We start from the raw sequence: 27,687 nt of genomic DNA, 5'->3' as shown, positions 1-27,687 counted from the left end.
AAAAAATAATAATAGATAATAATAATGTAGATAAATAATAGCAATCATTATAGTACATAGAAATAAGATATTTCTATTTCTTACTTTTAATATGTCCATTAAAATCTTTAAATTTTCTTTAGACACTGATTGAATTTATGAAACTACTTACTTCTTAAATTTATCTTTAGATACTTGAACTGCAGGCTATCAAACATGACAAGTCATAATTTCACTGCTATTCATTTCAAAATATTTTCTAATTTTGATTTGACTTTTCATTTATGCACATAATTGTTTTGATTACAAGTTATCAAATCTGATGTTTCTTCTTATTTTTCAGAACTTACTATTTGGAGGAGTATGCTATTTGGAAGAGTATGCTATTTGGAAGAGTATGTGAATGACACTTATGCAATTAAATTCTTATGACATGGTACGTTAGGGAAAGTGTAGTTCATGGATGCGTCAAGAGTCAAGACAGTTGTCTTATAAATAAAATTTTATTTGTTTCTCTCTTTTCCAGACTAAGGGAGCTTATTTATAATAATAAAAAGCTTATAATATCAATAGCTCTAAAGAACAATTTTGGCAAAACTCCAGATTCAAACTTCAAGCTGTTTAATTTTTTCTTCTCCACTATCTGAACATGGGCTAAGCTATCCATGTCAGTAAAAAGAAAGAATGGATTTACTTGGAAACTTTCAGCAGTCTTAAGCAATTTATGATATACCTGTAAGTCATGCTTCAGTGACCAAGACTATTCCTATGAAAAATATAAAGGATCTGAGTAGTAGTTTTATTTTCATTATTTGAAAGAGTTTTTTTCTTTTTTTGTCAATATTCAAACAAAAGAAGAATCAGATTATCAGTGAACATCAATAATGCCTAGCACATTCGGAAATGATGTTCTATAAAAATTTTAAATTTTGATCTTGGAATTACTTTTGGACTTCAAATTGTGTATCAGAGTTATATTTATTCATACATATAAATAATTTTAAATTAAAATATATGATTAATCATGAATTACTATATTGATGCTCAAAAGTATTTTGTACTTGATCCCAGTTCAGTCAATAAAACAATTTGCTTTAACCATTTTTTGTCAAAAAATTTGATCCAGCATTTATTAGATAAAAATCTAGACTTTTTGACATCTATTTAAAAGCAAGTAGAGCTGCAATTATCTAAACCTAAGGCACAGGGTCCATTTTTGTTTGCTTTATTTCACTAAATTACCTATCATGATCTATCTTTTTAAAACTTGTTAAATCCTGGAAGCAATTGAACTTACTGTCTTATATTAACTCTTATATATGTTTAAAAATAAATAGCAATCCTGTAACAAGTTGATCTTTTTTTACATTAAAATTATAGTTGATTAGTCCTCAATCAAGTGATAACTTATGAGTATAGGTAAAAAAATGTGTTAAAATTTTCAGACTTGATTATTAGCTTGCCAAATAATGATGGCAACATGATAAAATGCTAAAACCAATATGTATTGAATTTTGCAGAAAATGATTACTGCTTACATTTTGTTTTCAATTTTATGTCAATGTTGTGCCATCATGTAAAAGAGATGGAGTTATTTTTAAATGGAAATTTGATCGATACACTGTATATTTTAAATTGCTTTTGTCATCATATCTTCTTATCTTCAGAACATATTTGGAGAAGATTTTGGCATAAGATCTAAATGCATTTTCTACTTCTTTATCATTTATGTATTTCAACTCTTCAAACACTATGAAGTAAAATACTTGCTTGTATTTGTTTTCTGGTTGTTAGCTCCTTTTTTTCCCCTACATTTCATTTCTCCATTTATGAGCACACTGATAGGTGCAGATTTGTTGTTTTTCATATTAGACACCTGATTTTGGACTGATAAAAGCTTGTGTTAGTCCCTATGTGTACTTTGCTTTCATCATTGTCTAGTAGTTATTTCTCTCTGGTTTTCAGAAGATGATTGTAACAATGCAGACAATTTAGATCTAGAAGGGAGACTAATTTGTTTACACACACCTTTATATTACATCACAAAAAATAAATACTAATAATTTTTTAAAGAAGGCTAAGGATAAATCCATATATGTGAACTAATATTGAAATCTCAAAATGAAATTAGGAAAGTAACTCTGGGAAACTTATGATTGTCAGCTCTGTTTTGCGAAGAGATTGTAAGTCATCTCTCCTTTCCTTATAACAAGAATAGAGAAAATTAATACACGCAACATTAAAAGAGAATAAAGGAAAATATACTTAAAATTTAGGGATTTTATTGATCTATAAAAAGTTGAGGTCACGCAAAAACCATCACCTGAAGAGAGAGAGAGAGAGAGAGAGAGAGAGAGAGAGAGAGACTCACACAGAGAATCATAGCCATGACCATTTTACAGGGAGTAGAATCTAATGGATTGGATAAGACACTTGAATGGTTGGTTGCATTATAGTGTCAGAATGAAAATTTCTTGAGCTATAACCTGTCAAAGCCAACTGTTAGGTTTTATCTCCCAGTACTCTGCAAAGTTTTCATGAGAGAGTGCAAAGGAAAAGTCTTCTATTTATGCTAATGTGAGAGAAAAAGCAACCATTATGAGAGATTCCTAGAGCATTAAACAATAAAGGCCTACTCAGCAAAGGAAGAAAAATGAGCTAAATCCAGTTCCTGCTAGCCCTCTTTTCTCACCTAAGGGAAGGGATACTTCTAGAGTTCCCATCTAAGGAACACAGTAAAACTAAAAGAATTAGGTTTAATAATAAAAATATAGATCATTTTCTACACCTGCATAGGGTGCCAGCACTTCAGCAGGGCTCTTCAGTATGACAGTGAGTCATCCTCAGCAGGGCTCCAGTATGACAGTGACTGGTTGAAACAGCAGCAGGGCTCACAATACTAAGAGAAAGATTTTAGAGAAATTGAAAAGGACATTGGAAGAAATTAAAACCTCTGACACCTTAAATCAAGACCTATGTTAAAGAGAGCAGAATACTAGCCAGAGGAGCATAAGCCTCACACTACATGCCTGTTGGCTTCATTTCCTGTTACTGCTCTAAATAGTATGTATGCACAACTTTCAACAACAACAACAAAAAATGTATGATCTGGTGGAAGTCAGGACAAAACAGTTTGATGAGACAAAGGAAACATCAGAACCAGATTCAGATGTGACAGTGCTTCTGGAATTAAAAAATAAGAAACTTAGAATAACTCTTACTAAAATGGAAAGCCATTATTCTAATGAAAAAAGACAAGTAATGTGTCAGGACATATTGTAAATTAATGGATAGGATCTCCAAGGAAGAATCAACAGGTTGTGTGAAAAAGCCAAAATACTGTCACAGAAATGAAGAGTGCCTTTGAAAGTCTCATCAATAGACAAGACATAGCTACTTGGGAAAAAGAATCTCACTAGTGATCTCTAAAATGTCAGCTCCCTACTATGAAGTTCAAAGGGAGAGAGAGAAAATAAAACAGAAATGAATATTTAAGAACCTCGGGGAAATTACAAAGGTGTACAGAGGTGCAACATACACTTTACTGGACTATGAGAAGGAAAATAAAAAAAAATAATGGGGCAAATAAATATTTAGATTAGAAAACATAATTTTCCTCAATTAATACCAGATGACAAAGTGTAGATCCAGGAACATTAAGCATGATGATATCAAACTTTCTTTAAATTAAAGTCTATACACTGACATATTCAAACTTGAGAAAAGCAGAGACAAAGAGAAAATGTTGAAAGAAGACAGGAAAGGATAGATCTCAAAACAGAGGGACAAAGATAAGAATGATATGGGGCTTCTCCACAAAACCACATGAGCAAAAAGAAAACAGATCAAAATATTTAAAATGTTGAAAGAAAAAACAAGTACCAACTTAGAATTATATTTCCAGTAAAACCATTCTTTAAAGTGAAAAGAAAGTGAAGTACTTCATCAATGGTAGACCTGCCTGGAAAGAACTAAATGATTTACAGGGGAAGGTTGAATGATATTGATAAGAAAGTCAGATCTACATATAAAAGGAAGGAAATCAGAGGAAGAATAAATAGTAAAATAAATGGGTAAATAAAATGGGTAAAATAAAAATATTTTTTTCTTATTTGTAATTGATTTAATACATAACTATAAAGTAATAATAGTAACAATATATTGTGTACCTATCATATATAGATAAGTGAAATGAATAGCAGCAATACTAAAAGAACTGGGAATGAATCATTACAAAAACTGCTGTAAAAGACACATAGTACTTGTGAAGTATCATAGTAGTCAGAGTGGGATTAGGTTAGTGGTAAATTGTATCACAAAGTTTAAGACAATCAATAAAACATTGTAGAAAAGAAGTAAAATTGATATTCCATCAATGTGGAGAAAAAACAATCTTATACAATGCTCAATTAAAACCAGAAAAGCCCAGTATAGTGGCCTATACCTGTAATCCCAGCAGCCAGGGAGGCTAAGGTAGGAGGATTGCAACTTCAAAGCCAGCCTCAGCTAGTTGTTTGTTTTTGTTTAGAAAAATAAACAAACAAAAAATGGAAAAGGGAGAAAAAGAAGGCAAAAATAAATAAAACAACAACCAGGAAAACAAATAGAAAACTGTTATAAAATGGGAGTTTCAACTAAATTAAAGTTGCAGGTCTAAATAACTTACTTAAAATGAGTGGAGTCAGTAAGAATAAAGACAGAAAGATCTGTACACAGCCTCAGTGACAAATTGTTTCCGATGGGGCTTTGTGAGTGTTAACATACTGTTGTTACATGTACATACTATGAGGAAACAGCTAAGTAGATACCAGGCACATGATGAGAACCAGGTTTCTTCTTGTTACATGAGAGTTTACAGATAAGCAAGGGAAAGTAGAACGATGTGTGATAGATCTACATTAGAGACATGAGTGGGACTTAATTTGTAGTTTAATACAGGTACAGATGGTTATATAAAGTAATACAGATATATGCATACAAGGTAGTATACATAGTTACATTTTTATTCTATCAGCTGAAGAGGCCTAAAGCAAAGGATTGGTCAGTGTCAAGAGAACACTTAGATCCTTTTCATGCTTGCTAATGTTTTCTTGAATGTGAGCTTGGTTTTTTGTTTGAGAAATAACAGATCCTAGCACTGGAGCAGGTATTGATATAAAAAAATAAGCCTGGGATGTCCAATAGTGTTAAAAAAAAGTAAGTTCTAAAATTAAACATGCATGCACATACATACATTGGTGGGACAATTCAGAGAAGTCAAGGAGCCAACTAAATTCCCAGTTGTCAAAGATGGGACAATTCGAAAAACAAAATGAATATTATAGACTTTAACCCAGAGTATAAAATAAATATCAATGGATCCAAACAGGAACAAATAAATATTTGAGAAAATTAAAAACAAGAGAGAAAAGACCTTTCTACCAGACAGAATAATTCCAAGTGATTTATGTAATGCTCTGTCCTCGAAGAGTGGGAGCATCATTCTCCTCAACTTTTAGAGTAGGTCACATTCTAAATAAGTGAACAGCATGGAAATGGAACTAAAGAGTATTTGATAGTAAAGAAACCAGAGAAATATTAGCTCAGTCTAGTAGCCAAGGTTAACATCAACTCTCAATGATGTTGATAGAAGGCACACTTGATATAATGCAATGGAATGGCACTTTATCTTAAGGTCTTGCCAATAACCTATCATCACAGTATTATCCTGAGAAAAACAATAGACAACTCGTAGAGTTCTAAATTCTACAAAATACTTGAGAAGCTCCCCCTTAAAACTGCCAATGATGAAAATATAGGGAAAGATTGTGGAAATCTCACACCTAAAGGGACATGCCAACATAATTTAATATGGTATACTAGATGAGATTCTGGAATAGAAAAGAGCATTAGCTAAAATCAGGAGGAAATCTAAAGAACTATGTGTTTTATGTAACAATAATCTATCAGTATTTTTCATCAACTTCTACAAATGTATGATGCTAGTGTAATATGTCAATAATGTGGGAAAACTGGATGTGTGGTACACAAAAACCTTCTGTACTAAATTTTCCTGAAAACATAAAATTTTTATAAGAATATACTCTAGTGAAAATAAATTATATTAACCCCAAACATGGATTTTTCTATTTTGTTGCATATATCTTATAATTTAAAAACTTTAAAAAATTGGTCTGTAGGTACTCATGAAAACTTTGCATATGTGAGAACCCTGGAGAAGGCTGATAACAATGAAAAATTGGAAATCACTCACACAGACATTCGTGCAGAAATATTTGCCTTGTATTGTAAAAACAGTTTCTCAATAAATCAGGAGACTTGGATTTTATATAAACGTTACCTGATTTTAACTGGTGTCATTTGATTCATTTTAAAGTGCTACAAATATATCCAGATGCAACTTGACTACATAATAAAAAAAAATCTTTGGTCATTCAACTTTAGTCTATAGGCAAACAATTTCATATTGTTGCCCCCTCCCCCAAAATCTCCTAATTATGTTTAATAATGTTTTATATTATCCTGGAGAGTTTTTCTTATCTGTATTTTTGTTGCTTCAAGAAGAAAATACTTTGATGAATAATATGCCAAGAACAATTTTAAATCAATTTTTCACTTATATTTAGCAATTTCTATGATATCCTAAATTGCACTTATTTTGACAGGGCCATTTAATTAATCTCAGGTGGTTAATTAAGTCCTCATTCATCTTGATATTTCTGATTGGGCTATGGATAACAAAAAGTGTTGTTACTATCTAATATTTACTCCTCTCACCTGAATACATCTAATAATTATGTGCTGTAAAGTATGGGATAAATAAGAAACAATAATTGCTTTGTAAAAATTATTCAATTTTTACATTTTATGCAAGAAATAAAAAGTTACATTGTTTTACTTTATATTTATAATCTTTCAAATGTAAAATATATATGAAACATTTTCAATTTTCAGCAGAAGATTACTGTATATTCTGTGGTAAACAATGGAAAACATTTTTGCTTGTAATTGTACTGACATTACTAATGAGTGGTCTGTTTGTATGGGTCATATTCAGTAAACTTAAAAGAGCTGTGAAAAGTCTATGCATTTTTAAATTATAATTTCTGACTATCTGTTGGGATACATTAATTTTTCTTAAATTTCATATAACTAGCTTATCATTGTAGATATTTTTTTATTCTATAAAACTTTTGTTGTAATCCTATAAGTGAAATCATTTAACATATTATGTTCACATATCTACAGCAGAAAGCAAAAATGGAGCATCAATAAAAATCAATGTTCCTTTGATAGAATATTTTCTAAGTAAATGTCCTATAAACAACATCCTCTTGAGTGCAAGATGTATGTGCAGAAATAATTCTTTCAAATTTTAATAGTATAAAAATGTAAAACTTCTATCTTAATATGAAAACAAATGCATTAAATTTCATTGTGATATGGAATGTAATGGAGCACCACAAAAAAAAAAAGAAAAGAAAAAGAAAAAGAAAAGAAAAACAAAGAAACACTGTGCATATTTGTTATTTGCTCTGACAGGAAAATCATTCAAGGACATACTAACAAATACTCAAAAATAGTCATAGTAAAAATTCTTTAGTGTTATTCAATTAACCATAGTTCTCCTAAAACTAAAGAAAATGAAAAGGATTAGAAAATTAAAAAATATATATATACAATATTTAAAAATAATTTGAAATTCTAAATTAAGAATTTAATTAGAATATGTGGCAAAACACCATCAAATTCCCTTTGTTGGGTCATCCTGCTTCTGGTTAGGTAATAGATAGCTGCAAGAGAATATCACTGTGAACTAACAAAAGATAGGTCCCCCCACCCCTGGAGACCCTTTTGATTCAATCTGCTCTTAAGGGCTCCTCGTGATGGCACAATTTGCTGCTTCCCTGAGTTGTTTTCATATTTGATTCATACACTACTGTCAAACTCATCTGCCTAGTATCGGACGTTTGTATTCAGCCACCTTGTATTACTTGGAAAAGGGGGTCCATCCTTCACATGGTTAATGAGGAGGTGATCAGAACAAGCAGAAAAAGTGAGGGACAGTGGCATTCCAGTTTCAATTCTATTTAGGAAAGGGATATTTTAATAATTTGATTTTCCTTAACTGAACATGTTGGAGAAACTTGGCTCTTGTATAAAACCCAGTGTGTTTTGTGGCCTATACTTCAGGTCTGACAAGAGTCAGTTATGATGGCCTTCCCTGGCCTTCATCATGGGGAAAGCTCTCCTTACACCAGCCCTGTCGTACAACAAGTGCATGGAAATGTCTGAAGGGAGCTTCAGTCCCTCTGCCTTCTGAAGCCCTTTGATCTCCTATCCCTGGCAGCTTCATTCCTAGTTTTCCTGATAGAAGACCTTCGGTTAAAATCTACAGACTTTTCTGAAGAAGCCTCCTTGACAAGCGGAGGACAGGCAGGACCTTAAAGACTGTTTTCACCATCACTCTGACTCAGTACCCAGTACCTTTTCACTCCTAGTGTTTCCCCTCCTCCCTTCCTCTACACCACAGTCCATAAAACTGCCAGAGCTATTTTCCAGCCCACCTTCAGTAATGATGTCACCCCATATTTGTGTTGATCTACCTGACCTTACACCTGTGTGTAAACATGGAACATTGAGTCAGACTTTTGTTTCAGTGTATATAATTAAAATCAGGAATAAAAGGCTTAACACTTCTGTTTTTGGCTTGTTGGTTTAATTGACTACTGTGACAGCTCAGTTCTTCCAGCTTAACTGAGCTCCCAAAAGTAAAGAAAAAAAATCATGTAAAGAAATTTAGATAGGGCTGGGGATGTGGCTGAAGTGGTAGCACTCTCACCTGGCATGCGTGTGGCCCAGGTTCTATCCTCAGCACCACATACAAACAAAGATGTTGTGTCCGTCGAAAACTAAAAAATAAATATTAAAATTCTCTCTCTCTCTCTCTCTCTCTCTCTCTCTCTTTAAAAAAGAAAAAAAGAAATTTAGATAGTCTTCTTTCCTAAAATATTCATGATATACAATAGGTATATACATAAATTCTTTAAGCTTTTTTTTTTATATTGAGAAGAGATACACAGATATTTTACTATCACTCCTTTGGTGTGTCTTTTGAAAGATGAAAAATAGAAAAAAATTAAAATGACATTTAATATACTAAAATACTTTTTCTACTTAAAAAATCCACAAATATTCAGAATATCTGAAAATGTTTGAAAATCATACTTACAGATTTTTAAATTTATGACCAGTTCCATGATAGCACCTTTCATATCTTCAATGATGGAAAAATTACATTTATGATTACATACTTACTTCCCTATTACAATTTACATTTAGAATTAGAATAGTTTTATGCATATATTCTATATTATGTCATACATATATACATTCCTTCCATTTGCATTTGTTGTAAATTTGTACACTGATATGATTGTTTACTTAATGATTAAAGAATGGGCAAAATATAGGGACATATGATATGTTTAAATTTAATTTTTGCTTCTTTTTGTGTTACCTTTACAATATACACTACTGTTGTTATTTCTTAATTTTCTTCTCTGTAAAGTGGGAGTAATAATAGTATTTAATTTTTCTTCAGTACTGGGGTTTGAACCTAGCATGTAAGAAGTCCTAGGTTCAATTGCTAGTACTGAAGAAAAAAAATAACAACACCTGGTGCATTGTGGTAGAAATATTAGGTTAAAAAGTTATAAGCATATAAGATTTGTGAGTATTTCTAGCACTCCCTCTCTCCTTGGAAAAATTGAACCTTTTACAAAACAAAATGTAGTGTCAATATTAGAAATATTAATAGATTTTTGTACATAGAAGTATAAAGCAATTTATATTTTTAGTCTCATATAAAATTAAATGAATAGAATTGACATAATGAAAGAATTAAGAACTTATTTTCCAATACTGTATTCCTTTTTAATTCACTTAAACTTTCAAGAAATAGAAATATCACATACTAATCTATAAACAAAATGTCAGATACATGCTGCAAATTAGATAATAAAACAGAAAATAAGATTAGAGAATAATTATCCTAGTATTGTAGGACATGATTTGCATAATAAATATGTTTAAGAAAACCTGCAATAATGTTAATAGAAAATTATAACAGTAAATAATTTATTGTACATTAATATAATCTTAATTTTAAATCTGCTTCCTGTTTATAAAAATAGTGTAATCCTTTTAAGATTCAACAGTTTAATTTGCAATCAGCCAAACTCCCCACAAGCCTAGTAATATTTGTTTGAAAAATCCACTTGAAGGCATCAGAGAGCCATGAAATTGGCTGGGATTGGAGGGCCAAACATCTCAGGGAGAGGTAATCCTCACTGTGGTGAAGCTGGCACTTTGCTCTTCTATCAAGACTTTTGTTAATAAACAGCATGGGGAGAAAGACTGAAAATCCGAGCAGAAAACTGAGCAATATCTGGGGCTATCAGAGATTTTAGAGGTTTACAGTGGGGGAGAGAAGAAAATTGGATTTTAGAGCAGCTAAGGCAGCCAAGCTTGAAGGCTGAGTTCCCAGTGAGAAATGAACTTGACATTCTGCAATACTTTTCCTCAATGCATTTTCAGATGCCTCGGCAGCAGAAGCAGAAAGCAGCAGCTGCTAAAGTATCAAATATTTCAATGAAACTTGGAGAAGTTTTGGTTCTGAGGAGATAAAAATTGTAATTGAAAGATTATTGAGAAGGTGGGAAATAGGTCAATATTCCATACTCTCTATTGAATCTTTGAAGGACTAACTCAGAGTTAAAAGCTAATGGGATTAAAACCAATGGCTGAAAAAGTGGCATTTGGATGGATGTACATTGTACCCAATCTTAGGTATCTGTCAGATTGTTTAATAAAACCATTTGAAGAAAGCTAATATTACTCACGGACTCTACCACTTTTCATATTCTATGTCATATATTTACTCAATTAATAGGTAGGCTACTAAGATAAAGTTAGAATATTGATAGTTGAAATTAAATTATATCTGTCTATACCCATCATATAGATCCCAAATAGATCAAACATGAATTAGCATTTTAAATAGATTTAAATTTAATAATTTAAAATTCTATTTAAAGTTAATATATTTAAGAAAACAGTAAGATGTGGAAATTCACCATGAAACTAGAAACTATAAAAGAATACCATAAGAATTCAAGTGTTGCAGGTAAATACACATTAACATTAAAATCAAAAGAACAAATGTAACACTAGATTGGGAACAGATGAAAAATATCATTAGCAAATGAAAACATGGGAAGTTCAACCAAATAATGTACACACTCAATAGGAAAAGAAAGAAAGAAAGAAAAAAAAACTACAGGAGACAGAACTATAGGAAACACAATGATGAAAACAAATAGGATACATTCATAAAATATTTATAGTCCTACTTTAAATGAAACTGGACCTTTAGTAAGGGAACAAAGAGGAAATAAGAAGTCATTTATACAAATGCTATCTGCTTGCCATAGTTTGGTTTGTACTTACTTCTACCATTAGGCTAGGAAGTTCAAGAAGTCTAAGGATTCTGAATCAAAGTCATTGCTATGACTTGTTGCTCTATTTGTAGTCTTCCCTGAAAAAAAAAAAGATCATTACCCACGTAATTATTTTCTTTTATTTAAAGCATTTACTCCCGTGTGTACTCTGCCTGCTTTGGATAACACTCTAGTGTTTTTGAGTAATTTTATTTGGACAATTAGTAAAAAGTTTAGGTAAGAATTTATATTGTTGTATAAGTCTGTGGTAGAAGCTTGCATGGACGTACCCAGATTGAAACCAAATCATACAGGAAAGTATTTTATTTACTTTTAATTTATTTTGTTGTTGTTGTGTGCGTGTGTGTATGAGAGATACTATGAACTGAACTACCACTGAGATACATCCCCATACCTTTTTAATTTTTTTTTAAATTTTTCTTTGAGAGGATAGTCTTGCTGAATTGCTGAGACTGGCCTCAAACTTGTGATCCTCTTCCCTCAATACCTGAAGTAGCTGGGATGACAGGGGAAAGCCATAATGCCTGACTTCTACTAACAATTTTAAACATATTTCAATTTGTTGACTACTTTTTGAGGATTTTATGTGTTATGTGAGAACTATTGGAGTTAAGAAAAAAATAAAACAAAACTCCAGGCCTTAAAGAAGAGTGGCTTCAAGGATGTCTTCTTACTAACATTTTTTGTGTGCGTGTGTGATGGACACTGTAGTACCAGAAAAATTTGTTAATATAGAACTGAGACAAGTAATGCAGAAACCTAAAATAAACTACCATAATGGATGGTAACAGAATGATATTTGCAAAAGGCCATGATATTTACACAATGCAGCTTGGCATTACCAGGCGGAAGCTTATTTCCAAAGTCATTCCTGACAAAGATGAAGTCAGTCTTTGCAGTTCTATACCCTCCTAGGTGGGATGTGCTTCTCTGGTGGGGTATGAAAATCCACATGAAGAATTTAACCAACTAATAGTATCACAGTTGCAACTAAGAGTATCACATTCCGAAATGTGAAAATTAGATAAATTGCAAGGGCTCAAAACTAATCTCAGGGAGAATAATAGGTTATTTCAATAATCTCAGTAATGGATAATGCAGTTTTGATTGGTAAATCAGGGATATTAAGAGTTGGTACAAAAATGAAGAAAAAAGGGTTAAAGTAATACTTAGGAAATTAAATGGGAATAAATCAGCTAATTTATGGAGAACATCAGGAGTGGTTGTTAGAGTAAATAGTCATTGAGAAAAGAGGAAAAATGAAGAGTTTTGTTAACATGATGCTGAAGATTTGGCTAATTGGCTGTAGTAAAGCGATGACTATGTATAAGGATTCTATAGGAATAGTTGGTTTACATTAATTCAGGTAATTTTGTGGGATCTGATTAGTGAATGTGATGACACAATTTAAAGCACATGACAGTAACTGTGAAGAAATCATGAGCCCAATAGTCATGATAATTATAACAAAGAGCAATAAGCACATCTCAGGGAGGACAGACAGTCCCTGGCTATCACTGGGAAGAAGTGTCAAGGGACGGAAAAAGAGAATTCCTACTCCCTTGGGATGTGTCCTTCAAATATTTGCATAGAACTTTACAGAGGCAATAACTTGGTTTAGTGAAAGAGATCTTTTCAATTTATCCCCTTGCATATAGTAAAAATTCATGTAAGTAAAGCACATGCATATTAAAATGAGTAATATAACATGGGTTAATACAGAAGTTTGAACTTTGAAAATTAGAAACATAAAAATGACTTATGCAATACTTGGCTACATTCTAAATTTTGCAGAAAGTCTGAGGGCCAAAAAGGATGTAGAAAATATGCAAGATATGAAAAAAGGGAGAAAAATTAATGATCCATGTCTTGGAAATAAGAGATATGAATAAAGCTTAAAAAATGATAATTAGGTAGCTTGAGAAGACTGCTGGCAGGTGACCTAATAACTTGTATTTTGTATAAAAAGGGTCATTTTATTTAAAAAAAATGAATCCTTATTGAAGTGAGAGCCAAAGCAGCTGTATTTAATTAGGGCAAGAGAGATGTGGGTTTCACTGAATGAAATTATTTTAGTATTTGGAATAATTATTGATAAAATGAGTCACTGAAAGTCTTCTTTTTTTCCTTTGAAGATTTAATAAGATTGATTACAGATAGGTGATATCAAAGTCTGCTTTCACAAATAATGTAGAAAGCCAGGGAATATTCAAAATACATAGTTTAAAAGTGGTTGTATGAATGCAGTTTAACACTTAAATTCTCACAGAATTAACTGGTTTGTTTCAAAAAACAAATTTGATCTCCAAATTGTGAAAATAATAATAATGAAATTATTTATAGTAAATAAATAAGAAGTTTATTCATAAATCGAAAATGTATGTATTCCTTGAAATTATAAAATATAAACTAGTAATATTTTAGGGTAAGCTTAGAGATAACCTTTTAATTTTTATAAATCTTTCTAAGTTTTGCCAGATACAAAATCATAAGACAATAAATTTATGTATATAAGATATTTTGATGTTTGCAAGATGTTTATTATAGGACTAATTATGGTAGCAAAATTTTACCAAAAAAATAAAGGCTTAATAAAGAATTTTTAAAGATATTTTATTGACCAATCAGTAAACATAATTAAAAGTGATAAATTTGAAATGTATCAAAAGAATTTGCAGAACATTTTGTTGAGTGATAAAACAAATGCAGAAGTTTGCATGTATAATGATTCCTCTTTAGTACAAATAATACTCTATGAATTCTTATAAACATGTACAAAATATTATGCTTCCAAGTAATTTTATCAAGATTTGGAACATATAGAAGTTTCTACCTATCCACATGAGTTCATGGAATAAATAATGAGAAACAGAGAAAGTGAAAAGCTAGACCTAAAAAACAAAACAAAACAAAAAATGTAAATTAAAATGAAAATCACAAATTTATTATAATTACAAAAAAAATCTAAAAGCAAAAGAAAGAATAATAAGTTAGCAGAAAGTTCCTTACCATGATGCAATATGTAAATTATTCAGATTTATAAACAAAATCTAAAATAATTTAATGATACATTCACAAAAATATCTTTCTGAAATTATTGTTGGAGGGATAGACCCAGGGAAAGGGGACACTAAGGAAAGGAATAAAAGGGAGAATGTATTATTGCCATTTGTGTATTGGTAGTAGTCTTACTTAATAAACTTAGGTGTGAAAGAAATGTTTCATTTTTTCCTTATTAATTAAATAAACCAATTTATAACTGAAAGTCTTTCTTCTTTTGAGAAATTCAACATTTCAATAGTTTGTGGCCCATTGATTGGGCTTTCCTAATCAGGAGTTAGACATGAATCTAAGAAACTTGAACAATGCCTGTTGTTTTAGTCACCTTTTCTGCCACTGTGATTGAAAGACCTGACAAGAACTCTATAGAAGAGGAAAAGTTTATTTGGATTTCATGATTTCAGAAGTACCAGTTTATAGACAGTGATCTGCATAGCACTGGGTCTAAGGTAAGGCAGAACATCATAATGGAAGGGTTTTGGGGAAGGATCTGGCACTAAGAAGCAGAAAGATTTGGCTCACCAGGGACAAGATATAAACCCTAAAGGTATGCCCCCAGTGACCCCACCTACTGTAGTGACAGCCTACCTGCCTGCAGTTACCACAAAGTTAATCCTTTCAAGGGGGTCACTGCACTGATTTGATTAAGGTCACCTCTGAAATTTATTTTATTGTTTCACACATGAGCTTTTGGGGGACTCCTCAAATCTGTATCATAACACTTGTGTTTTCATCTAGATGTTTTATTGTTTAAACTTTATAATGTCTATGATTCACTTTGAGTTAATTTTGCAAAAGTTGTAGGGCTTTTTCCAGATTCATTTTCTTCCTGAACAATTGTCCTAGAACCCTTTGTTGGAAAGATAGTATACTTTGTAGATTGTTACTTAATCTTGTAGATTTTTCTCAGTGAGATTGTGGAGAATTGATAGTATACCTTGTTAAATATCTACACATTTCACTAGTGAAAATATGTGAACTGGATGCTTTCATTTTGAAATTAATTGTGGATTGAATTTCTTTAGTTGAGACCTATCTAGATAATCTGTGTGTTATGACTTGAATCTGGAATTTCCCCCCAAAGCAGTTGTGTTGCTGGCTTGGTCCCCATTGTAGCAATGTTCCAAGGTGGGGCTTGGTGGTAGTGATTGGATCATGAGGATGTTAACCTCATCAATGGATTATCCATTTCATGAATTAATAATCTAGTTGGAGGTAGTATTAAGTTTCAGCAGATAAGGAATGGTTGGAAGAAGCAGATCACTGAGAGAATGCCCATGGGTATTACATCTTATCCCTTGTTCCTTTCACTTTCTCTCTCTACTTCTCAGCTACTATGAGTTCAGTACCTTTCTTCTGCCACACCCTTCTGCCATGATGTTTCTGCCTTTGAGCCAAGTGACCATGAGCTTACATCTCTGAAACCATAAGACAAAATAAACCTTACTTCTTTTAATTTATTATTGTCAGTTATTTTTGATTACAGAATTTAAAAAAAACTGATTAACACACTGTGTCCTTGTATGAATTTTGAATTTCGTATCTTAGGTTTTCTAAAAAATTTTGGTCCACTTTAATTTTTGTTTTTAAATTTTGCATTATAGATTATTTATATTATTTATGTATTATCCTTTGAATGTTCATGGATTGAGTAGCAGTGATGCTTCATGTTTTTAAATTTTTTATTTGTTTTAGCTAGTTATACATGACACTAGAATGCATTCATGCACTTTGATATATCCTACATAGATGATGCTTCATGTTTATGAAATTGATTTTTTCTTGATTGCCTGGCTACAGATGTCTTGATTTTATTATTCTTTTCAAAGAACTAACTTTTTTAAAAAAATATTTTAACTGTAGATGGACACAATATTTTATTTATTTATGTGGTGCTGAGAATCGAACCCAGTGCCTCGCATTTGCTAGGCAAGAGCTCTACCACTGAGCCACAACTCCAGCCCTCAAAGTACTAATTTTTAACTTCACTATTTTATATCATTGTTTTCCCAATTTGGTTTTAATTTTGCCCTACTTTCATTATTCATTTTCTTCTGTTTGCTTTTGGATGAAATACCCATATTTTTTTCTGTGTATGTGGATGATTAATGTACTGGTATTAGAATCTATTTTGTCTTTTCTAATACATGCATTTTAATCCTAAAATTTCCCTTCAAACTCTGTGTTAGCTGCATTCTAAATGCTTTGATAAATTGTACTTTCATTTTCATTTATGTCAATGTACTTTTTAATTTATCATGAGAATTCTTTAATGACTGATATTTTACATAAACATATGTTGCTCAATCTTTGAATATTAAGAATTACTTTTATGTTATTTCTTTGTTAACCTTACTGTGGTTACAGAACACATGGTACTTCCATGGTACTTCTGATTTTTTTTAAAGATTTGTTTATGTATATTTATTTGTCTGATAAAGTTTTGGTGAGATTAAAGAACTCTTCTTAAACTCATCCATTGGATTAACTTTAGCCTTGATTCTGATCATGTTTAAGCATCAAGGATTGTTATTATTATTATTATTATTATTATTATTATTATTGTTATTATTATTATACATTCTTTTTTTCCTCATAAAAATATCTAACAACAATAAACCTCCCTTATATACTAAGAAGTTTTTTTATTCCCTTTTGTATTGGTCTGTTGGTAGTGATAGTATGATATGCACTTATGAATAAATTGCCTGGTTGTTTATATCCTTTGTAGATATTAATATTTTTACACATCTCTTGAATAAAATTGTTCACTTAATGATTTTAAAATTATCCAGAAAAGTCCAACTTATGTTGTTCGTCAGATTTCCATCACTGTAACAAATATCTAAGATCATCAGCTTTAAAAAAGGAAAGGTTTATTTTGGCTCATGGTTTCAAATGTTTCAGTTCAGAGTCAGTGGGCCACATTGCCTTTGAGCTTGTGGAAAGTCAACACTTGGTACTAGTAGCACATGGTGGAGAAAGCTATTTGCCTAATGGAGGCCAGAAGCAAAAATAGATGTGAAGGAGGTAGGCTTAAAATAACTCCTTCAAGGAAATTCCTCCCAGTGACTTATCTTCTTTCTGTTAGGTTCAGCATCTGAAAGTTTCCACCACCTCCAAATAGTGCCACCTGAGGACCAAACCTTTAACTCATGGGCCTTTGGAAGAAAGTCCAGATATAAACTATGTCACTAAAGAATGACATTTGTATGTGTTACATCTTATACATGAGATTTATTTATGAGTTTGACATACTTACTTTAACAACAGCTGAGTCTTCCAATTCAATGCAGAATATTTTCCACTTTAAATTTTATTTGTTTTTCCATAGTAGTGTGTCAAAAGTTCATATAAACAATTTACTCAAATATCACCTTTATGATTATTTTTCTTCTCAGAGAATGGCTTAAAATCTTCCACTTTCCAGTTTCAACCTATACTTAGTGTGCTGCATAACTATCACCTGGATTCCATATCTTTAAAGTCAGAGAAATATCACATTCTTTGAGAGTTTAGTCTGTTGATAGCATGTATTACACTTATTGATTTTTATATGATTTGTTATTATGGCCATATTATAACAATCACTACCTGGAAACAAATCTTTTTACAACCCTGTGAGACCTTGGTCTAACTCCCTTAGCCTACCTGCTGTGGCTTCAATCGCTATTTTATATTTTTCATTTACCTTCAAACTACACATCACTAAGCCTTTTCAGTCTAGAGGAACACTCTCAAAATTTGAGTTAACTTGATTTTTTTTCTTGTTAAATTTATTTTAAAAATATAACTTGCTATGGAACGTTTTCCACACTCAATTAATTCTTAACACAAAAAATCTGGCCACAGACAGTGATTATTATTTCTTCAAACATTTGCTACTCTGCAGTACATCTATATTTTCAACTTTTCAGGAACACTTTCTTCTCTTGATTTAGAGATGGCTTTTTTAGATCTTACCTCTATTGCCATGTTTGCTGACAGGCACAGGTGGACTCAATTGATAAAACACACCTAGTTTCAACCTGTTCTCTACTAATCCCTGACCTGAACTATGGCAATACTGCTCAGGGTCTGCAAACCAGAAATGTGAGAAGTGTCTCAGATTCCTCCTTTTTCTCACTTTCCTGTAATGCGGGATTGAGTAGAAAATAAAGTTATTTTAAGTTCATTTGGTTCTTTAGCTCCACTGCAACTATGTTAGTTCATGCTCTGACCATTTTTTCAAGACATGTAAAAAATGGCTTTCTTACATTGGTTTTCTTACCTCTTTCCACTTAATATATTCCATCCATTGGCCACAAAGCAGCACTTATAAGTGCCCATACAACTCTTTGTTCTCTAGTTTATTTTTTTCAATGTGTCATCATTTCCTTGGACACAATTTTCAAACTGTTTTTATCCCCCATATTTTTTATGAATTTCTTTTCTAAATCTCCCACATATTAGCTGTGCAATCTTGGACAATTAAGAAATTCACAAATGCTTAGGATTAGCTAGGTGCCCTGACACACACCTATAATCCCAAGGACCTGAAAGGGTGTGGCATGAGGATCATTAGTTCAAAATTACTCTTGGCAGCTTAGCAAGGCCATAAGAAAATTAGCAAACAACTAATACAGTTTTTTTGTTGTTGTTTTTACCTGGGATTGAACTCAGGGGTACTCCACCACTGAGCCATATCCTAAGTCCTATTTTGTATTTTATTTACAGACAGGCTGTCACTGAGTTGCTTAGCACCTTGCTTTTGCCGAGGCTGGCTTTGAACTCTCAATCCTCTTGTCTCAGCCTCCCAACCTTTGGCATTACAGGCGTGCACTACAGGTAATATGGAATCTTTAGATGAGATTTTCTAAACTTTGAGTTCTGTGAAACCTCAAAACAGAAATTAATATGTTCTTAAGTACTGCCATATTTTGAAAGGGAGTTCCCAGACACATAATCTCATCATTAGTTAAAATTGATGTCAAATCTGCGTGTGATCATTACCCATAATCTCTGACCAAATTTAACCTATACACAAAAGATTAGGATTTAAATTAAATTTATGTAAAATTATGTCCCAGATCTAGAAAGCAAGTGCTTTATATTTTTTCTTTGTTTTTCTTATGGTGGACTGGAGAAGAACTGTTCCCTTGATTCTGGTCAAGTATTGTGAAACACTAAGAAAACTGGTTTCGAAAGGGCCATGCTATTTATTGACCTGAAAAATCACTTAGCTTTACCCTTCTGTACTGGGTATAGGTAGAGAATATTTGTTGAGGACCAAAAGTTTAATATAATATGCAGATGAACATAAACAATGGTTAAATCTTGCCTTCTCATGGTAGAAATTCAACTAAAAAGCTAGACAGAGTATGATGACCAGAGAATAGCAGGACAAATGTTAATTCTTCTGTCCCTTATAAAACGAGGCAAGGGTGCCTGTACATTCCCTGTCTTCCCGACATCTTAAAGTATATTAAGCTGTGTAAGTGGTTTCTGAGGACAGGGAAACTTCAGTTTAAGAGACTGTGGATAAATCAGAGGTGGAGAATTTTGCTGGGGCATAGTCATCAGAGGTCCATTGGCTGGAGGATGACCCAATTAAGATGATGTCCAGGGCTGAAGCTTTGAAATGATTATGAAAGAGATTCTACTTGTACCCTGTAAGAAAGCCAGGATTCAGGAGTTGGGACAAAGATGTCACTGACCACTAACCAGACACTATTCATCTTTTCTGTATCTCTTCTACTATTCTCCTCTGTATTGAGTTACTTGTGAAGGTAACTATTGAGGAAATTGTAAAACCATTTTCTGGTTACTTATTCCACTATGATGGAAATTCTAGGTTCCTAAGGTAGCCTTTGAGTCATAAATCTGGTTTTCAATCTCCAAACTGATTCTTGTCTTTAGTTCGCAATTCTCTTTAGTGCAAAATTGGTATATCATAACATCTAATAAAGTGTGATTAAGTCCACATAATGTTCCACTGAATAAGTTGAGACTTAACCATTCACCTAGCTTCTGTGAGCACAAATTCTCATTTAACAATGATAGTATTATTACTAACAAGAGTATCTATTATTTTTCCTTTTGAGGAGTTGAATAAAATACAAATGAAGGAAAAAATATTTTTAACCAAAAAGTGCCACATAAACTTTTACATTTTGTTACTTTTGACAGTGGAGACAATGTCTAATTTCTTTACACTGTTAAGTTGTCTTCTATTTGACTTCTTATTATATTTTGTTTAATATGCTTACAACTTCAATAATTAATAGGAACATAACCTAAAATAGAGTTTTAAGGGTATAGTTCTAATTTAATTTAATTCAGAAGCTATTTTATTTGTTTCAGCATCAATATCTCTTTAAATCCTTGACATCATGCATGACATACTTCTCTTCATCCTGCACTTAAAAATTTTTATATAGTATATGAGATTTTGTTTTTGCAAGGTGAGATTCAAATGATAACAAATGGATAAGTTGAGAAGGAATAAAAATTGCCAGAAAATTGACTACTTCTAATCTCAGAGTCTCAGGAAACTGAGGCAGAAGGATCATGAGTTCAAAGCCAGCTTCAGCAAAAGCAAGGCACTAACCAACTCAGTAAGACCCTGTCTCTAAATACAGTACAAAATAGGGCTGGGATGTGGCTCAGTGGTTGAGCGCCCCTGAATTCAATACCCGATTAAAAAAAAAATAAAGATTAACTACTTCTGGGAGAAAACTGATAAACTGATGAAAGTGTTAACTTATACATCTAAGTAGAAACTCACTTTATCTTGACATTGTAATAAGTATAGTTGGTAATTTGCGGTAATTACTAGATTCAATAGAGTACTGTTTCATCTATATTAATATTTGATGAATGGTCATTAATTTTTAAATATATAATTTCACACAATATTAGTTGGTCATTAAAGGAGGACATGCTGATGGAGAAAACACTTCAGGCATTGAAATGTGGAGACTCACCTACCAAAATAATAATGATGAAACTATTTTAGTTATGAAAGTTTAATTTTCTTTAGACTATGTTTAATAAAAATAATGATTTTATAATTTCTCACCTTCCATTTTTATCATAGGCCATTTTATTACACAAAAGAAGGTAAATAACTATAATGAATCCTCAGTATTACCCAATTATAACAATTATGGATAATTTGCCATTTTTCTTTCAGCTATTTTTCTTTAAAGCTTCTTTTCTGAAGTGTTTTACAATGAACATCACAGCAATAATTTCATCATACAAATAATTAAGTAATGGATAAATATTTTTCTTATATGTCAATCTTTTATATTTACATAATAAAAATAACATATGTATTGTAACAGTAGCAATATATTATCTCATTGTCTTTCATACTAAAATCAACATTATTATATCTAACAAAATTAATGATTAAATCCAACCTCACCTAATTTAGAACTGCATTCAATTTGCCAACACTTTTGAAAAACAAACAAATAAAAACATGAGGTGTAAAATTTTCTTTGAAAGTATGTATTTTACAGGTGAGATGTAGTTCTGTAGTAGAATGCTTGTCTATGATGCATGAGGCCCTGAGAATCGATTCCTAATACTGCAAACTAAAAATTGGAAAAAAATAAAATATTTTATTAGGTACATAAATATGAATGTCATACAACAGTTACATAAAAGCTGATATATAATGAAGAGGAATGTATTAATGTGCATAGTAATTAAGACGTTTGAAAATATGCTTATTTTCAAAATAAATTATGTTCTTGATACTTTTCAAATTGTTTAAAAATAATGCACTATAAAATTTCAGTATGCATTACACTCCAAAATGTCTGATTGCCTACAAATATCAAATATGAACTTTGCATAGCATTTATTATTATTGGTATTGTTGCAGTTTGTATATGAGATCTCTCAAAAGCCCCTGTGTCAATGCAGGAATGCTCAGACAAGAAATGGTTGGATTATAATTGCTCTAATTTAAAATCAGTGGATACATCCATTTGATAAACTAATAATTTGAAAGAACTACTGTACTGGGTGGCAACATCAGGCAAGTGGGGTGTGTATGGGGTCATGCCCTTGCAAATTTTATCATGTATCCCTCTTCCCTCCTTTTTCTCTGTCTCCTTTCCTCTGCTACACCTTTCCTCTGCCATGCTGTTCTGCATGATCTTAGGCCCAGAGCAATGAAGTTGGCAGACCATGGAATGGGACCCCTGAAACTAGAAGCTAAAATGGATTTCCTCTTCTAAGTTGTTCCTTTCAGGTATTCCATGCACAACAACAAAAAGGTGACAACCATAAGTAATATTGATTTTTAACAAAACAAGTAAAATTTACCTTAAATCTCAATGACTCAAAGGGAAAAGATTTAGAGAGGGAAAACTCATTAGAATTTTTATTATTAATTACAGTAAGAAACATCATTTTAATGCTTATGTTCCTGAACAAAAGAAAGCAGTAAAAATAGGTTTTTAAAAATGTACAATTTATGGATTCCTATCTATAAACTCCATGTTTAAATGAGAGAGAAACAAAAATGAGAAGAATAATTGCCAGTGTAAAAACAGATATTATGGGCTTTCTAACACAGGTTTTGTATCTAGTCTTATGACTCTGAATGCTATTTTTTAAAGTCTCTTTCTTCCTTCCTTTTAATTCAAAAGGATAATTCAAAAATTGTGTTAACTTAAGTCATTGAGTTACTAACATTAGTGAACAAAATGTTCAGGAAAGAAAAATGATAGTTTAGGAAGTTGAGTTTAACTCTTTCTAAGGATGTTGTTTTTCTTTAGTACATACAAATATGGTTTTGATATAGAAGGGAAATATGTATCCTCCAGGAGATACATATAGGAATAGGAAATCTTTCCAGTCTAATATATTTCACAGAATTCCTTAAAAATGCCCTTTTAAAACATTTATTATTTCAAAAGGTGTGTAACTTCTTTAACATGTTCACTAACTTTAAGGATTAAACAAATCAGGACATTTTTGTCAATAAATATTGCAAAATCAAATCAGGTCTCTTTTTGTGGTCCTCACTCTATACCCATAGGTACAATAAAACAAACAAACAAAAGATCAAACAAACCGCAACAAAACAAAATACAAAATACACTTTGGAAAGGAATGACTGAGGAATTTCTCCTCAAAGCTATTTTCTCTAATCTAGTAACAACAGCTTTGTTGATACTTTCTGATTTTTCATCAAACCACTCATACCTAGGCATATGTTCACCCTTCTGTTAAAGCCCTTGGAGAGAAACTCACATGATCTAGATTTGGATGAAGGACAGTAACAAATGGGATAAATTGCTCTGGGGGTCAAACTCAGTATTTCTCATTTTTCCTTTACAAAGAGAAAAGATTATTAAAAATGTTTCAACATTTTAAATTGGGAAAGATGAATATTTTAGAGCCTCAAAATACTAAATCATTTAGTTGATTTATTTGTTTTTGAAGAAGTTCATGTTTTTAGAAATGTATAGGTACAAAACATACTTACACACACACACACACACACACACACACACACACACACACACTTGCTCATATACCTGGGGTGACAGCCAAACTTTATACCTCTATATTTATCTACCTCTCTATTATATAAATTATATTTTTGTTAAGACAGGGTCTCCCTAGGTTGCCTACGCTGGCCTCAAACACAATATTATTTTTCTTCAGCCTATATGTAGCTGAGACAAGTGTGTACCACTACCAGAAGTGAAAGTATAATTTCACTTGCCTGGAAAAACAGACAAGAAATGATTTCTCAACTAGGCCTCCCTACTACATGAGAACAGAAAGAACCTGGCATGTTATTGTCCTTTCAGGGACTTCTCTTTTTCCTTCACAACATCAGGATAATAGAGTGAGGCCACAGACCTTCCTGGTCCTTCCTTACTCTGGGTATTGTCTGTTAGAGTTGATGCCTGATCCAAATACTAGGAATTCAGGTTGACTGCCTTCTTAACCCTTAAAAATTTAGTTTGGAAATCACCTATTCTGGGTAGCTTTATCTGCTTGCTTCTTAAGGAAATTGTCACACAAAGTTTTCAATAGTCTGTTCTGATCTCATTGAAAAATGTACAGTTCTTTTTTCATGTTCACAATATTCCTCAATATTTTGGTTTGTTTTATTGTTGGTACTGAAGATTGAACCCAAGGATGTTTTTGCCACTGAGCTACATCTTCAGCCCCCCCCTTTTTTGGCAGCCAGAAGACAACCCCAAATTTAATACTCAGTATAGTGGTGGCGAGAACTTATAAAACCATCATGAATTTTGCTCCTGGGTTTTAGCACTTATAGTGAAGTTGTTTTTACTACTACCAAATTATAATAGCTTCATCATATATAAAGGGCTTTAAATATTTTATAATTGAACTAATTTAAACATCCTAATTTTTCATTTTATATATAAAAGTGATCCAGAAGAACTAGTTAAATCCTTATAAATATCACAGAAACCTGGGAAAAATGACCATTTTTCCAGTTCTTGGTCTATTTTCTGTCAGATCATACATGTCTATTACAGAAAAATGCTATGTTTTCTTATTTTAAACAATGCAAATGATGAAATGAAAATAGAATACTATTTATGAATTATTTTCTCCAGATTTTCTATCAATGAAGAAAGTCTCACACCTTTTCTGAGGCTACTTCTATCTTTGGACACCTTGCTCAAAACTCCATCACTGAATATATCCACATCTTCCCACATTTAACTGGTTGTGAGTTCATAAGGAAAGACACTTTATATTTAACTAATGCATTTAAAATTTCTAGTATAACGTCTACTTAAAGCCAACATTTAATAAATATTGAATTAATGATTGAATGAATGAGAACTTATCTTTTATGATGAATATGTAATGGCAGATAATGCCAAAAATATTTTTTGCTGAACTATATGTATCCCTTCTTCATTAAGTTGTAATATACTAAAACTGTAGTCAGCTTAATATTTCTTAGCACATATGTGATCTCAAAATTGCATAGAGTGAGGATTATTTTAGAAAATAGGTAAGAGATTTGCAAGGAAAAATTAGCTATGACATATTTAGAAATGTCTAAAATGTAGTTTTTGTTCAGTATACCTGTATACATCAATAAGTTTGCAAAATAAATAATTCTTATCCCTTCTTTGTAATGTTAAAATTCACAAAATATACAAATATGTTTGCAAGGTAGTTTGATAATATGAAAATTGAATTAGAAGTCTAGAGGCTTGAGTTTTAAATTCAATCCCTGACAACACTAGTTAAACATGGCATTTTACTTTTATTTTTCTTTAATTAATTAATTAATTTTAATTAGATATATATGACAGCAGAAGGCATTTTGATTCATTGTTCATAATTACAGCACAACTTTTCATTTCTCTGGTGGTACACGATGTAGTGTCACAACATATATGTACTTGTACATGTACCTAGTTCATAATGTCCATCACATTCTATCATCTTCCCCACCTTATCACCCCCTCTCCTTACCTCCCTCTCCTTTTCTCAATCAAATTTCCTTCACTATTCCCATCCCTCTTCTCACATTATGGATCAGCATCCATTTATCAGAGATAATATTTGGCCTTTGAATTCTGGAATTGACTTACATTGCTTAGTATGATATTCTTAAATTCCACCCATTTATCTGCAAATGCCATAATTGTATTGTCTTTTTATGCTGAGTAATACTCCATTGTGTTTATATACCACAGTTTCTTAATTCATTCATCTATTAAAGGGCATCTAGATTGTTTCCACAGTTTAGCTACTGTAAATTGAGCTACTATAAACATTGATGTGGCTGCATTACTATAGTATGCTGATTTTAAGTTCTTTGGATATAGACACAGGAATGGAATAGCTGGGTCAAATGGTGATTCCATTCTGAGTTTTCTGAGGAAACTCCATACAACTTTCCATAGTGGTTGCACCAATTTGCAGTCCCACCAGCAATGAATGAGTGTGCCTTTTCCCCTCATCATAGCCAACATTTATTGTTGTCTGTACTCTTGATAAACTGCCATTCTGACTGGCATAAGAGGAAATCTTAGAATAGTTTTGATTTGCTTTTCTCTAATTACCAGAGATGTTGAACATTTTTTCATATATTTGTTGATCAAAAGTATATTTTCTTCTGAGAAGTGTCTATTCAGCTCCTTAGCCCATTTATTGCTTGGGTTGTTTGTTTTTTTGGTGTTAAGTTTTTGGAGTTCTTTATATGTACTGGAGATTAGTGCTCTATCTGATGTGTTTGTGGCAAAACTTTGCTCCCATAATGTAGGCTTTCTATTCACCTCATCGATTGTTTTTTTTTTTTTTTTTGCTGAGAAGAAGTTTCTTAGTTTGATTCCATCCCATTCATTAATTCTTGATTTTATTTCTTGTGCTTTAGGAATCTTGTTAAGGAAGTTCGGGCCTAATGCGACGTGATGAAGATTTAGGCCTGCTTTTTCCTCTATTACATGCAGGGTCTCTGGTTAATTCCTAGGTCCTTGATGCACTTTAAGTTGAGTTTTTTGCATGGTGAGAGATAAGGGTTTATTTTTATTTTGATGCATATGGAGTTCAAGTTCTCCCAGCATCATTTGTTGAAGAAGCTGTCTTTTCTCCAATGCATGTTGTTGGCACCTTTGTGTAGTTTGAGATCACTGTATTTATGTTGGTTTGTCTCTTTGTCTTCTATTCTGTACCATTGGTCTGCATGTCTGTTTTTGTGGCAATACCATGCCATTTTTTGTTAGGATAGTTTTGTAGTATAGTTTAAAGTCTGTATTGTGATCCTGTTCCACTCTTCTTGCTAAGGATTGCTTCAGCTATTCTGAGTCTCATATTTTTCCAAATGAATTTTATGAATTTTATTGTCTTTTAATGCTGAGTAACACTGTTTCTACTTCTATAAGGAATGATGTTGGGGTTTTAATTGGAATTGCATTGAGTCTGTAAAGCCCTTTGAATACAATGGCCATTTGTCAACATTGATTTTGCCCATCCAAAAGCATGGGAGATATTTCCATCTTTTCAGGTCATCTTCAATTTCTTTCATAAGTATTCTGTAGATTTTATTGTAGAGGTCATTCGCTGCTTTTGTTGATTTCCAAGTATTTTATTTATTTATTTATTTATTTATCTATCT

General features: G+C 31.9%; 1 long non-coding RNA gene across 1 annotated transcript; it reads left to right on the top strand.

Moving 5' to 3' along the window:
• The first annotated feature begins 7,492 nt into the window (after positions 1-7,492).
• LOC125616339 lies at positions 7,493-27,288 on the top strand. The gene is made up of 3 exons (XR_007346960.1): positions 7,493-7,504; positions 12,382-12,386; positions 27,083-27,288. It is a non-coding gene; the product is annotated as an uncharacterized LOC125616339 (long non-coding RNA).
• The last annotated feature ends 399 nt before the right edge of the window (positions 27,289-27,687 follow it).

Source organism: Marmota marmota, unplaced genomic scaffold (assembly GCF_001458135.2).
Source record: "Marmota marmota marmota unplaced genomic scaffold, marMar, whole genome shotgun sequence".
NCBI lineage: Eukaryota > Metazoa > Chordata > Mammalia > Rodentia > Sciuridae > Marmota > Marmota marmota.
This window is presented reverse-complemented; position numbering and strand designations above follow the sequence as displayed.